Below are 11,794 nucleotides of genomic sequence, written 5' to 3'. Positions count from 1 at the left end.
CGACAACTAGAAATCATACACAGATAAAAGGTGAGCTTGGTTTGAAAATATCAAGTATCAAGTGATATGATAATAAATATGATACTTTATGTAGAATATGATATGAAAATAGCAGTTTTTGCACCTTTTATGCTGTTTTGGGCCAAAACAATAGGAGATACATATAGGAGAAAAATATAAAAACGAGAAGACAATTTTCAATGATACAACTTTCCACCAGAAACTGGATGATATCTAAGTTAACAACTATTATTGATTACCGCACGGCATTCAACAATGAGCAAGACACATTCGTGTAAGTCAGCTATAAAAGGTATAGAAATGACAATTCAAACGAGAAATTAACGACGAGATGTTAGTACAAAACAACGAACGAAAAACGAATATGATATACAGCAACAAAATTGCAACTTCATATTTTTGTTTGTAAATTTAACGCGGTAGGTCTATATTTCAATCTGCGTAAATAGGCAAAGATATACGTGATATATTATCATCAATACACGTATTCAATTTTCCGTTACTGCTACACCTCAAGCGTTTAGAACAGTGATTTTGTCATGATTTGATAAAGTGTGAGATATCAATAGTAAGTGGTTTGGAATGGAAAATTAAAAGATACTTTGATTTTTGTTTTTAAATTCAAGTTATGAAGATAAAATCAGCTTATATGTAGGTTCTCCAAAAGCTATTATGTCTGTAAATGTGAATTTTGTATGAAACAGGTAAATGAAAAGTTGTTAACTGTTTATCTTAACATCAAAAATAATATTTGTGTTTTAATATTTGTTTATGTATTTAATGTTAATTGCTTCATATTAATATTAATAATGTTATATTGCTTTAAAATAGTTTGGAATATATAAATATGGTCAATTATTTCACAAGTTCAATGAAAGTTTCGGCGTCATGGTCAAATGAAGTATTTTCATGGTTTAGCTCAAGATTGACATTTAAGTAAAATGTTTAGAACAAATGAATAAATGTGCAAACTTCAAAAATTTATTAATATACGATTTAGTTATAATTGCTGTTTGATTGCTTTGCCTTATTCATTTAATTAAGACAATATCTCCATGTCATAATCTAGCAAAAGTCTTTAAAAGTCACTTACGATGGTCCCTTATATCATATGTACGGGTAAATTAATTTAAACTCGCGGTTTTTTTTCAACAACCAGCTTTTACGTTCCACAAAATGCAGTACTTAAGGCTTTTCTACCTCAGGCATAGATTACCTTAGCTGTATATGGCAACACTTTAAGGAATTTTGGTCCTCAAAGCTCTTCAACTTCGTACTTTTTTTTTGCCTTTTTAACTTTTTTGGATTCGATCGTCACTGATGAGTCTTTTGTAGACGAAACGCGAGTCTGGCGTATATAAAAAGTTTATTCCTGGTATCTATAATGAGTTTATTTACTTAATCTTCTACAAAGGTATATGTAGAAACGTTGCACGCTACTGGTGTTACTTTGGTGAAATCACGGACAAGACACATTCATCTTGTTCATTTTTAAACATAAAAATGATATCAAATAAAGTGTTGTATATCATTTTAAAGCTTTAAAACTTTTCTTTCAGATTATTGCAATTTTGTAAATGTAACAGACCATTTTCATTAATTAAAACTCAATAAAACCTTTATTTTGCAATATGATTCCCTTGTCCCGCGTTACACTTTTAGTTTTGTGAAATTCTGAATACCGTAAAAACATTTGATTTTTTTTTTACCAACGATATAAAAGTTTGTCTAGAACAAGCAATTTATAAGGGGGCTATGACGCAATGTCGATTTTTCTCTCTCGAAAAGACGGAAATATGAAAAAAAAGGGATCAAGATGATACAAATTATGTGTCCCATGCACGAAAGGTTGCCGTATTTTTTTTAAAAATTGTCCCAAAAAAGGGAATTCCAGAGCAATCCCCATGTCGAGAGTAAATAATTCTTATACTAGTATTTTGTACAAAGATCACACTTTCGCCTCATGCAATAATCAGGAATTTTTAAAACAAATTCTTTTTATTCGAGTTGATTAGCAATGTCCGACATTTTGTCCCCTTCAAACCAAATTAAACGTAGGGTACGAATTATCCACAAATAATATTTTATTCAGTGGTTGTTGTTAGCAAGCTTATTAACTTTCGAGTGTGTTGCCGGATCATGAAATTTGATAAACATGTTGTTAATGATTTGTTGTACTACATTTGGTTTTTTTAAGAATATTTTATTTCTATTAACTTCAAGAGCAGGTATGTTTTCATTCTTTCATCGCGGGTTTCCCCTCGCATTTCGCTGTGCGATGGCCGACGATTTAACGAGAGTTCATATAGTTAAGGTCATTGCATATGTGAAAATATCGGCGAATTAGTGTTTGGGAAATCAATGATTAAATAGCGGTACATTTATGAAGAGATTGACGATAAAAAGGATTTTCTCAGTTTTAACACTTTTCAATAGCAAAGGACTTACTTTTGTCAAACATATTATCTTATTTTTGCTCACATAGGGAAAAAATGTTGAATATCCATAGACAGATGAAACGATATAAGTATTTACATAAAAGAATGGGGATTCCAACAAAAGTCTTGATCGCTTGATATTTATGAAAATATTGCTTTAACAGTTTAATTGAAATATAAATTTGAAATAAAGAACGAACAAAATATCGAAAATCTCTTGATATTGTAAAATCGCTTAGTATCATAAATGAAGTTGCTCTAAGTTTGATTGAAATATAATAGAACTGAAATAAAGAACGAGCAAAACACATGCAAGAGTTTATAAAAATATCTTAAATGGGGTGTATAAGTTCCTTAGATCCTTGGATTTTTTTATTTTAAAGGAAACGTAATTGAGTTAGACTTAAAATCAGTAGTTTCTACTCGTAAACAACGTTTCCCTTTTAAATTCTTTTTTCTTTTAAAAGATAATATTTTAAATATTTAAATGGACTTCACTGATTACTAAATCTACATGTGGGATTTTAACACAACACGAGTCATTCACCAACGGTCAATGATAAACCATTCGTTTACATAACGGTTTATTGTTGCATAACAAAAAGTAAGTGATCTCCTTTACTCTTTTAAGGTGAATAGGTCATCGATTAAATGTTTTAATTAGAAAGTAGGATGTGTTTATAACTTTTCAACATGTTATCGTTATAAAAAGGCGGGACCTATATGGTACTGAACGTTTGGTAGCCAGTAATCAATCATCCAATGCGAAACATGTACAACTGCAGCCTTTTTTATATTACAATATAGAATAAGTACAGAAGTGGTATAATTGCCAAGAATACAATTTTCCATCAAAGTTCAAAGGACGTGCATTTAAGCATAACAGGTCAAAGTACGTCCTTCAACAATGATTATAACCCGTATAGTTGGTATAAAATAAAAAAACTGTAAAACAATTAAAACAATAAAACATAGAGCCAAAACAATCAACCAAAACAAGTTCAGCAAACATACAGAACCCACAACAAGCACTGAATTAGTCTAAAGATTTTGGACATGAATATGGAAGGATCAATCATTTTCCAACTGATTTTAATAGCTTGTTCTTATATTATGCTGGTACATCATCATGATCCCTGTCTTGGGTATTTTTTTTTATATTTTTGTTGCTTTCTACATTAATCAGACTTTAGTTTTCCCGTCGATATTATTTAACCGTTTGTCATGTCTGGGCTTTTTAGAGCATTCTATTTTGAATTGATTTTGAGAACAGTTCGGTGCTAATAATTAAGTGATTTGGTCTCTGCTAGAAAGCTGTTTCATTGTTAATCGTACCACGCCTTTCTTATTTTTAAAAAGTATGTTAAGGACACCGTATTCAATACAGACATGTGTTTTAAAAATAAAATCTTAAATGTATCAGATTCACACGTTTCTTTTGTCAATATATATGATTGTACTCCTCCTACGAGAAGTTCCATTTCAACTTTGTTATAGTGGGTATGTACTTATACATCCCGTCATTGTGTTATTGTGCTATGGTTAATTTTGCTATTCTTGTCTTTCATTGTTGCTAATGTGCTGTTTCTATATGCCTTTATGTGCTTCATTGTTACATATATTTTTTGTTTGTTTTATAGTGATTAAAATTACAACACAATTTAACAAGTGTACACCTATTTTTGATATTTTTACCTATTATGTTTGTTTGTTTTGTTCACACATCTTTTTCAATATAAAAGATTTATATGTGACTGTCATACAAGTGAGAGGTTTAGGTAGCTGTAAAACCAGGTTTCATCCACTATTTTCTAAATAAGAACATGTCTGTACCAAGTCAGGAATATGACTCTTCTTATACATACGTTTGATGTGCTTGAGATTTTGATTTTGTCATTCATTTTGATTAAGGACTTTCCGTTTTGAATTCGTCAGAGTTCAGTATTTTCGTGATTTTACTTTTTTATTAACTATGCTATGAAAGCTGTTCCCGTTGTAACACATATTCAGTTCCATATTCTGCAAATATCCAGTTCCCTATTGTGTCAGAATCAAATACTGTTATATATTTTTACTGTGGATACAAGAAAAATAATTATAAATTTAACAGTTTAGCAAAAGATGCATCGGGGTTCTGTGTATTTACTCTATCTGCATATCTTTCCTTACTCTTGAAAAATAAAGGTGTATGTTCCGACTCAAATGGTTCATCACAAACAAAAGTTTATTATATAGTATAGTAATACATATAATATTCAAAATATTTAGTTCACTTGAACCTAATATTTTATTCAGATTTCTATTACTTGACACTTTCGGGACCTTCAATTTTATAATAAAATCTAGCTGAGATATATTTAATAGAGTTATATGTCAGGGTCACAAATGAGGACCAAACAGACTTAAATATTTATTTATTTTTTAAATTTTGTTAACCTTGTAGGTTGATTAACTTTCAGCCTTTATTCAAAGAAGAAAATATTTCTAATTGAGATTAACCTTTAGATCCACCCATCATGATTTTTATTTAATTTTCGAACGTCGATTTTTTAAAAACAAATTAAATATTATTCTTAAACGGCGATGATATTTATATAATGTTATTTCTTTACAATATAAACAAAATCGTTACCTCCAGTCATTGCTTTAAAAGTACAACTGGTTCAACAATATTATTGTTAAGTTAAAAACTCTTCAGTTACCATAATTGTAAAGTTCGTGACGTAATTATACTAGACAAAGTGATGCCCTCGCACTCCACTCTAAAGTAAATATAATATAACGAAGTCAATGCACGACTTTCTTTGAGATTATTGTGTCCGTGAGACACAAGTAATGATCTCGTAGATGCAAAGTGTTATTCCTAAGTACAAAAAGTTGAGCATGGGAACACAAAAGAATATTGTTCACTGTAAGATAAGTTATTTGGAAACGCTATGCATCTCTTATGCAAGTCTATACTAAACAAATGACAACGTTCAACTATCTCCCAAACGAGCAAATACTATAATACAAAAGTCAAAACTCTGATCACATACACACTTTCAATATATATGTACAGACAACCAGAGTTACAAATTCTTATTATTCAAACTGTAGAACATCTGGAATTATATACCTATTATGTGATGTACGGATGGACGAACTAACGGACAGGGGTAGATCAATGTTTCCTCAAACATTTAGTTGCGGGGCATAAAAAATTAATGGAAACATGTTTGACAGTGTCATTTCAAAGTGGTATTATAGTAATTGTATATTAGCCATATAAAGAATTCTGATTTATTCTTCACTGTTGTACAAGTAAAAGAAAAACTAACAACTGAGAGAAAAAAGGTAAAAAGCGGACAATCGGACAAATAAACAAACAAACGAACGAGCAAAGTACAATCAAGCGGCTGATCAAGGTAAACAAATATTTGTTTTAAAAATTGTAATTAAAGGCTAAAGCGTTATACGAACACATCTATTTTAAAATTGACTGAGACATGCAATGTGTTTGTTTCTATTGAAATGTACAACGTCATCATTTTCAAGTGCTCCTTTGACACGAACTAAAACGAAACTACATATATTAGAAACTGTCGACATAATCTAGTGTAGTAAGTTGTAGTTTATAAATATTTTAAACATCGTAAGTGATACATGTAATTATTACTATACAAAATAACATGAACATATTAACGAGTATAAAAGAAATACAATACTGTAATGGCTTGAACTCACACATATCAAATAGTTTAAGTGTATTCTAACTTTAAAGATAAAAGATATTTAAATTTTAAGTGTCAATAAAATCATTTGAGTTAATCTTGATTTAAAAATATTTTCTCTAACAAATTCAACAAATGATTGATAATTACATTTTCGAAGGTTATAAACATCTTACGAGTAACCATTATAACAAATGACGAATGACGAGGCAATTGAAACAAGAACTTTTAATTATTATAAAGTATCTTTCCAATTACATTTTAAAACGTACATTTTCAAATATATATAGTTTTCGCTAAAAGAAGTTAATCAAAATCATTTTGAATCGAATTTTATAATTCTGCATTCAAAGGCTTAGTTTGAAACTTCAAATTGACATAAGTGCAAAATGTCACAAAGACATTTAATACCACAATTAAATTTATAGGCCGGACAATTTCATATAATATAGGTCATTATTTTTATGTTACAAAACTTAAGTATTTGAAAGCGGCTTACTTGAAATCAAAGCTTTGTCACTGAATTATACTTCACTTTTAAATACGTCTTATTACATCTAGTAATTAACCAATTTGTAAAAGATCTTCCATAATGTAAATCTTATTCATACATCCTTATTTACAGTTTACACGTAAAAATACCTGTGAGACGCGTATTTAATTTGTTTGTACGTCATATAAACTACGCGAAAGAATACCAATCACTTTCCAAACAGTTGAATCGTTTCTTACAGACCCCTGATAACCACTTAAACATAATCATTCGTTCACTTTCGCTATTTTTATGCCTGGTCCATCATGATTAAACATTTATATATGTTGAGAAACGTTTTTATTTTGTTTATTATACGGGATGAAGGCATTCTATTACGTAAAAAGTAAAATCCCAAAAATACTGAACTCAGAGGAAAATCAATTAGGAAAGTCCATAATCACATGGCAAAATCAAATAACAAAACGTAAAATATCGGAAATATGGAGTATTGCTGTGTTGTTATTTCAAACTATGAAGTTATGTTTTGGTACATTTTTTTTCTTTTCAGATGCGTTCTTGAGCAGAAATGCTTTGAAATAGTGTTTAATTTTTTAGCAATGGAAATGTGCTGTCGAGTGACTTGAAATAGAAAAGTGAATACCTTACATTGACATAAACAAGTATTTAATTTCATGTAAGAACATTGTAGTGCGTTAATGTTTTGTAAATCGTTTATTTCAATAATCATGGTTCATTTTGGGTAAGTTGTGGTGCGATATTTTTTGGATATGTTGTTGTTTATATTTATATTCTCGTCCTTTGACATTGTGCACAAAGTTTCGAAAGTATTGGCATAAATCCGGGTCACAAGACGACAAAGAGAGGCGAGAGATATCAAAGGGATATTCAAAATAAAAAAAAAGTCCAAAACAAACTGACAATTCGGAAAGCTACAATGTGTATGATAGCTTATGAACAAATGTTGAAACTGATTTAATCTGGTAGCAGAGAAATAGAAAATGGGTATGATTGCCAATTCGATAATTTTCCAAATAACAAATGCAGATCTCAAAGAACGGCCCTCCACAATGACCGAAACCTATGCTGCATAGCAAGGCCCAGACATGCCAAATGTGAAAAAAAATATGAAAACCCATAACGACCTGATTTGTATAAGTTTATATATATAACAGTCAATATAGTATACAATGAGACAGTTATTCTTCGTTTCCCGCATTAAAACCGAAATAGATATAGAAGTAAATTAATTCGCTTACATCAAACACATTTTTGAATTGTAACCCATTTAATATTGGGTATGCTTATATTTGCTTGGTGATATTCTACAAACTTCAGACAAATTTTAACTAATATAACAATTTTTTTTAATTTATATTTTTTCCAAGCTCTTGCAGAATAACAAATCAAAATTTCAAATATTAATACATCATCAAGGTAGACAAAGTTATTAAGGAATTCAAATCAAAACATTTACCTTCATAAAACCGTTATATCTTGTTAATTCAACGGTGAATATTAACCTCTGTCTGAAGTAGGTTCAATTTCGGAATTATTCTGCTTCCTTTAACACACCATTATTTTGTAAATGTCCTCCAGCTATTTTCATATATTGAAGGTTTAATGGACTATTAATAGACGCCACCAAAAAGTCATATAGAAGAATAAATGAACATCGAAAGAGTAAAATGCTGTGACGGACGTCCAACTCAGACCAGTGAACACTAAAACGTTGTTCTCAGTTATATCAACAAATGTATCTCTCTAATATAATAATATATATATCGTGTCTTCATTGAGAAGATAATATTATTATGGTATTAATATCACATTATTTAGTACGCTTTTTCTGAATCTATTCCATGATCAGCTTTTTAGAGCAATGGTCTCGTGCTTTGGTTATGACAAAAAGAGTACTAAGACTAGTATAGTTCGCTCTAATGTTTTTAGTGCCATGTGAAGACATTAAAGTGCTTCCCAGTGCTACGGGTTTATGCTCTTATAATATACTAGTAGTACAAGATAATAGTGTGTGTCCGAGCGACAACTACTCATTGTTCATTACTTTTTTTCCGAATTTTTCAAAACTGAACAAACAGATCAATACGCACCTTTAAGGTCACCTGTGTTTGCAAATTAACATAATGTGAGATAATTAGGTTCAAAGCATGTCGCACATGTATTTATCAGTATGATTTTAGGTAAATTCCAACTAGTAAATATAACCATTTTGATTAGAGACAACTTTTGAAATTACAGTTTAGTTTAAACATATGTTATTTGCGTAAATGTGCAAAAGGGATGATACACAAGTTAATCAAACTTCTATCTCTTTGGATACGAAATAATTTCTTACTTAGTTTAATTCTATCTAGCTTGTGTGTGAGATCTGAAAGCTAGTGAAAATCTTTGTTTATGTCTCAATAAAATTAACGGAAATAATTTTCTTGAACCAGATGCGCATTTCGACAATACATGTCTCTTCAGTGATGCTCATATGAAATGTTTTATTTCCCTTGATTATCAACGATTCCTGTTGCATTTATAGACTGGAATGATAATGACATTACAATTTACTTAGATTATCATGCTGACTTAAAATTCGCCGTTTCAGAATATAATGCATTCTGGGTAAAATATTCACAAGCGTACACCAAAACGTGGTGATTGGTTTACAACGTGATCAACAATGGAAGTTCAACCAATGACGTAATGTCATTTTTATATTGGTGTACGGACAATGAGATTATCCATAGTCCTTTAGATTCTGAAAAGGCGAAAATGTTTCTGTATGAAGTCACAGTATTATGTGTCCATGAGTTATAAGCTACAACACGAGTAGAAATTGTATGTGTTTATTATGAACATCGTTAAACAAGGTCTTCACAAATTGTGAATAAGTGAGAGGCAACCAAAAGATTAGGAACATTTATTAATGATGGAATTAATTGAGTGTACATCATCAATAAATATATTTGTTTTAAAAGAAGAAACTGTAAGGGTCATAGAGATATCATGCTTCAGAATGTTTTGTCTTGTCGTTGTTTAGCTTTACCAAACAAAAATTAACAAAATCCTTCATCAATGCCAAAGCACATATTTTAGGCGCCTTCAAAATGGGAAGTGAAGAATGAAATTCGATAATATGGCTAGAAAACATGGAGAAACTTCGATTTTAATCATATCTCTCGTAATGTCATAATGTGTATACACGAAACGAACAAATTTACATGAAACTGGTCGAAAGTCTACGAAGAGGCGAGGGATACCAACGGGAAATCAATACTTATATGTCGAAAACAAACTAACATTTTGGAATTCATCGTCTTTCCAAACGATTCTATCGTAGCTAATTCAAACTTAAATGTCAATAAAAAGTAAGGGGGAACACTATAATGTGTATGATAGCTTAAGCACACAAGTTAATACCGACTTGATATGGTAGCTGAGAAAACGACATACTTATAACAATGAAGAAAATGGTATGATTTTCAATGTGCTAGTTTTCAAAACTTTTGAATGTAAACACATGATCATGGTAAACAACATTATTTTGAAATGCAAATCAAAACGTATACCCTCATAAAATCGTTATATATTACCAGTTCAACGGTGCATGTTAACCACTGAAGGAGATTTCATTTTGGACTTATTCAGTTTCCCTATCATACCTTGATTGCTAATATTACATTGATTTACTCCCGCTGTTTTGATAATCTGGATATTAAATAGTTTATTATTCGATGTCACCACAAAGCCATTAAGCAGAATGAAGGATCATCGAAAAGGATTTTTTCTGTGACGGACGTCCACCTTAGACCATTCTCAATAAGTATGAATCAACAAATGTAACCCTCTTTAAAAAAAAAATTGTATCTTTAATAATTAAAGAGAATCTACGGTTTACGGATCGCATTATTTACACTATTATGAATCTCTAAACTAAAAAACTTTCAAAAACAAAGTTTGTATGTGCTTTGATTGTGGCTTAAAGATAACCTTGAAAGAGGGACGAAAGATATCAAAGGAACAGTTAAACTCATAAATCGAAAATAAACTGACGACGGAATGGATTAAAATGAAAGAGACAGACAAACAATAGTACACATTACACAACACAGAAAACTAAAGAATAAACAACACGAAACCCTACCTAAAACTAGGGGTGATCTCAGGAAGGGTAAGCAGATCCTGCTCCACATGTGGTACCCGTCGTGCTGCTTATGTGATAACGAATCCGGTAAAAGGTCTAATTCGGTAGGTCACATTCATGCAAGGGAAGGGGATTGTAGTTACGACGTCAGGAACATGTCCGATATCATTTGTGAAACGGTTCTTCCATAACGGTCTACCAACTCGTGATGGCGTTGGTAAAATTTACGAAGGGATGATTTCAACTTCACCATTCGGGACTCTTGGTTTAATTGCTTCCTTTTGAGCAGCAACCCTCTATCAAGAAATACATGATAGGAAATGCAAGCACGGGAATATCGTATCAATTGGGAGATATATACCCGTATGAAGGTGCTGCTGGAATGTTGCTTCTTAGAAATGGAAAGTTCACAATTGGAAAGCTGAAATCATCTCTTTTGTCGTAAAGTTTTGTTTTCAACCGACCCTCATTGTCAATTTCTAGATGTAAGTCAAGATATGCGGCCGACTTAACTGTATCTGTAGTATCCTTTATCTTTAGTTCGATGGGATAGATGAGTTCCACATAGTCACTAAATTTTGAATTATTTAGTGAATGAACATCATCTAGATCTATATAGCGGAAAGTAGAGTTAAAGTATACCGCTAACTTCTCATCTTTCTTCCTAAGAAGTTCCTGCATGAAGTCAGACTCATAATAATAAAGAAACAAGTCGGCAATTAGAGGGGACACTTTGTTACCATTGGAATGCCGACAGTCTGCTGAAAAACACGTCCTCCGAACGTAACAAAAATGTTGTCAATCAAAAAATCAAGCATCATGATAGTATCAGTTTCAGAGATTTTTTTGTTTGAATCAGAGTGATTCTTTACAAAGTAGGATTTGTCCCTCCCTAAGACAAGATACTTGTTTCTACGTTGGCCATTCTTTTTAATGAAGCAAAGCAATACCAACTCTTTCAATTTGTTTTTTAGCT

Source organism: Mytilus trossulus, chromosome 2, assembly GCF_036588685.1.
Source record: "Mytilus trossulus isolate FHL-02 chromosome 2, PNRI_Mtr1.1.1.hap1, whole genome shotgun sequence".
Classification (NCBI taxonomy): domain Eukaryota; kingdom Metazoa; phylum Mollusca; class Bivalvia; order Mytilida; family Mytilidae; genus Mytilus; species Mytilus trossulus.
Note: the sequence above shows the minus strand (reverse complement) of the source record.